Source organism: Neophocaena asiaeorientalis, unplaced genomic scaffold (genome assembly GCF_003031525.2).
Source record: "Neophocaena asiaeorientalis asiaeorientalis breed wild unplaced genomic scaffold, Neophocaena_asiaeorientalis_V1.1 scaffold489, whole genome shotgun sequence".
Taxonomy (NCBI): Eukaryota; Metazoa; Chordata; class Mammalia; order Artiodactyla; family Phocoenidae; genus Neophocaena; species Neophocaena asiaeorientalis.
In genome coordinates, this window is record NW_020174791.1 from 390,785 (window position 1) to 395,405 (window position 4,621).

The following is a 4,621-nucleotide window of genomic DNA, read 5'->3' on the forward strand; positions in this document are numbered from 1 at the left end:
AGTCTCTCAAACTGCGCTGGCACTGGCACTGGATGAAAAGTTCTTTGAAAAGCCTCTTTCCATCCTGAGCGTTTCATCTTCTCGTTTTGAATCCTGAGAGATGCTTTTCCCTCTTCTCTCCTTTGTTCTTTCTTTAATGTGCCTCTGCCAGAGGCCTGTCCTGGAGCGGAGGGGTCCTCTGCAGGTGAGCTTGGGACGCGGGGGTCACCACAGAGCCCCTGTCCCGGAGCCGGGTCCCCACAGGATGGACGTATTTTCTGTAGATGGCTGGTTTTTGAATGGAGGCAGGAATTTCTGGCAGCCTTGGCCAGCAGCGCAGGAGGCCTGGTGGAGGCTGTTGGATGTGCTTTGCTGTCACTGTTCTGCTTGTCCTCTGGCCTCCAGGGCCCCCTCCGGGGTGGTGGGGCAGGAGGGGGCTCAGATGCTTCAGAGGTCAGACTTCCTGCATTTTGGGCGACCACACCTGTTGGATTGGGGCCCTCAACCTGCCAGGAGAGCCCTGGGTTGGGCTGAAGGGCTGGGCCGAGAGCACACTGAAGATGTGCTCCCAGCTGTTTGCAATGCATAGAAATTGCTGGAGCTGGTTTTCTAGCATTGTTCTTTTATTCAGAAGCCTGCATTCGAGAGGCTTGCAAACGACATTACCCATTTTGCATTAAGCAGGCCTGGTAAGGCTGGTCACGCTTCCACACTGGGGGCTTCATCTGGAGGGCCAGGTTGACTTATGGGCCAATTGCTTTATTAGGCAAGTTGAGGATGTGCTAGTATCTGGGCTTTTTAATCTAGAATTCATTAAGGGGTTCTGTGTGGGGGGAGCCAGTGGGCACGGCACCCTGCTTCTGTGTCCTTGGCAGCTGACTGGGGAAGGCAGAGCTTGTCCCTGAGCCCTCAATGCTTGTCCCTCCTCTGCCTCCAGGCAGGATGCTCACACCTCTGGGAGAAGGACAGGGACGGTGGGCAAAAAGATTCGTCTCCTCTCACTTTGGGTCCAGTCTGCCATCAGTGAGCTGGAGCTGGCTTCTGGCTCACGTGGAGCAGTGCCAGCCATGGGAACCAAGAGCCACCTGGGTTAGATTCAGTGAGGTGGGTGGGCCCGTCCTCTCTGCTTCCCCCACCATCAGTTCTAAACCTGAGGAGAATCACCAGAGAACTTTTAAAACATGGAAGCTCCAGAAAGGAGCCAGCAGCTACCGTAAAACGCATCCCATCCCTGTCTGGGGACAGGTGGGAAGCCCTTCCCTAGCTCTTGGTAAAGAAGGAGACAATTACATGGCTGCAGGCGCAGCACGTAGCCTGGCGTGGTAAGGGCACACCACGTTTGTTGAATGAATGCGAGAGTGACTTAGTTTTAACTTCTGGTTTCTGGAATCAAGAGCACTGAAAAGAGGTATAAAAATGTCCCTTTCCTGTAGCTTTTCAAGGCCCAATTGACATTCATTGTTCTTGTGGACCCAGACCTCTCCTTCTGGAATGTTCTGTGGGGTGTCAGTGAGCATTGTATACATCTGCACAGAAAAGGGATTCTGTGGTCAAATACGTTTGGGAAGCATTAGGATGAACAAAATTTAATTGCTGCAGGACTTCTCAGGGCCTTTAATCAGCTCATGAGCACTGGGAAGCTTCCGGAGGGGGGATATAGGTAGAAATCAGGGCTTCCCATTCACTCTTGAATACAGAATCTTCTTCTTTCAAGTTGAGAAATTCTGGAAGTGATTGGAGTTGCACTGTTGAGTATGGCAGCTGCTGGTTACTTTGTAAATTTAACTTCATTAAAATGCACAAAAACTAAAAAATTCACTTCCTCCGTCACAATCACCATGTTTCAGGTGATTCTCTTGGTCTGGAGAGACGTTGGTGTCGAGACGGCTTAGACAGACCTTGAGGTGAGCCTCATGGCCCTCCAGAGTCGTTGCTTTCCAAGGCCCTCTGTGAATGCCTTTCCTGAACAGTGAGGCTAAAAATAGCCAATACATACAAAGTGTTTACCGTGCGTCAGAGATTGTTCTTAGTGCATCACATACTTATTTAATCCTCAGAAGAATTCTCAGAACTAAGTGTCATTCTTATACCCAAACTCTGCAGACAGGGGTTTCCAAAGCGCAGAGAGGGAGAGTGGCTGGCCCACGGTCACAAAGGTAACACATTGACGATTAAAACCCGGGGATTATACATTACCAAGCGTAAGGTAGATAGCTAGTGGGAAGCAGCTGCATAGCACAGGGAGATCAGCTCAGTGCTTTGTGACCACCTAGAGGGGTGGTATAGGGAGGTGGGAGGGAGGGAGACGCAAGAGGGAAGAGATATGGGAACATATGTATATGTATAACTGATCCACTTTGTTTTAAAGCAGAAACTAACCATCATTGTAAAGCAACTATACTCCAATAAAGATGTTAAAACAAGAAACCAAAAAAACCCAGGGATTAAAACCCATGCAGTCTGAGACCAGAGGGTGTGTTGTTCATTTAACCACCAAAGGAGGCTCTGTCGGTTTCCCTGGGGGCACTCAGCTATGGGTCCCTCACTCACGCCCCTGAGACCCCAGCCTTTGTTCCCGTTGTAGCTGTTTCTGAAAACAGTGACCAGCCTCAACAGATGAACATGGTCCACCCTTGAGGATCTTAAGAATAATGTGTCCCGGCTTCGAGGATGGTTTCCAGAAGGATATGAGGGGGCGATCTTGGCCCGAACCCCACGATGCAGGATGTCATCCACGGTGGTGCCAGTGATGGCATCTCGGGAACAAAGTGTGCATTTCACATGGTGTTCGAAAGGTGGCACGTATGGGCACCCATGGGCGTCTCTGTGCATGCATGTCTGTGGACTTTGTGGGGGAACTTGCTTCTGTAGTCATAGAGGTGAAACTCTTCCAGTGCCCAAAAAGGATTTTAAAAATAGCCTGAAAGGCTGAAAGCAAGACACACAGGCAGTTCTACCAAATGTACTGCCTTCAGCCCACCTGGATGCTGGAAACATCATTTGGTCCTGTTGACGCAGGTGTGTCTCTGCTCTGGGTCATGTCTGCAAGTTCAGAAATGGAAATGGGAGCTTCCAGTGGGGGCCTGCTGAGCTGAGCTGTCACCGCATTTGCTGTCTTGTTGGACATGGAGAGCGAGGGTCCTGGGAGGGTTCGTGTCAGCCTGACACCGTGTGTGCCTGTGTGAAGGCTTCTGTGTTAGCTGAGGCAACAAGGGGCTCATCCCCTGAGGCCCCCTCCCTTGCCCTCCAGTCCAGGTCTGGTGATGGGGACTGAGCCACCTGGAAGCTCGGGCAAGTGTTTCCTGCAGGACCTGCCCTCGTTTCAGCAGGCTAACCCTGTGCCAGAAGGGTAATGGGTCCCACTGCCTTGCTTTGTTTTTTTTCTCACCTTACCTACCTCCCTTTCCTTCTCACTCTTGCCAACCTGGGCCTGCACCTTCCAAACACAGCATCAGCACTTAACCCTTGCCTCAGGCTCTGCTTTCTAAACAATGCAAAGACTTTGGTAAAGGGTTCTATGGATATTGCAGGAATGATTACCATGCTCACTGGACCCCCAGTCCTGCTGTACATGGGGAGCATTCATCATTTCAGGACACAGCCAATCAAGGACATCACTAGAGCAAAGTGACTGGCATGAGAGCTGTGTGTCCATGGGGACCCACATGCAGAAGGGCCCATTCTTGGTTTCATGCTCTGCTGTCTCTGTCTTGAAATTCTGAATGCTTTTTTAACTGTGAACTTGTGTTTTGTGAGCAAAGTCCGACTGGCAATAGCGTGCGTGTAAGTAGAGCAGACACATGAGGTGTGTGTGTCCACCGTTCCTTAATACTCCACTCACACTTGGTGTTCATGATGGCCCACAAGCACAGAATTCCAGGAGACCTGTGGTGAAATCAGCAAGACTCAGTGTGGGTCCAGGGGAAGAGTGTTATGTCCACAGTACCTTTAGCACTTTTCTGCTGCTTTTTGAACAAGGAGTGCCAGATTTTCATTTTGCACTGGACCTTGCAAATTATGTGGCTGGCTCTGGCTAGACCTTTCTTTTTTTTAAAATAAATAAATAAATAAATATTTATTTTTGGCTGCGTTGGGTCTTTGTTGCTGCGCGCAGGCTTTCTCTAGTTGCAGGGAGTGGGGGCTACTCTTCGTTGCGGTGCGTGGACTTCTCATTGTGGTGGCTTCTCTTGTTGTGGAGCATGGCCTCTAGGTGCGTGGGCTTCAGTAGTTGTGGCAGATGGGCTCAGTAGTTGTGGCTCACGGGCTCTAGAGCTCGGGTTCAGTAGTTGTGGAGCACGGGCTTAGTTGCTCTGTGGCATGAGGGATCTTCCCCGGCCAGGGCAGGCTTTCTCTAGTTGCAGGGAGTGGGGGCTACTCTTCGTTGCGGTGCGTGGACTTCTCATTGTGGTGGCTTCTCTTGTTGTGGAGCATGGCCTCTAGGTGCGTGGGCTTCAGTAGTTGTGGCAGATGGGCTCAGTAGTTGTGGCTCACGGGCTCTAGAGCTCGGGTTCAGTAGTTGTGGAGCACGGGCTTAGTTGCTCTGTGGCATGAGGGATCTTCCCCGGCCAGGGCTCGAACCTGTGTCCCCTGCTTTGGCAGGCGGATTCTTAACCACTGCACCACCAGGGAAGTCCCTCTGGCT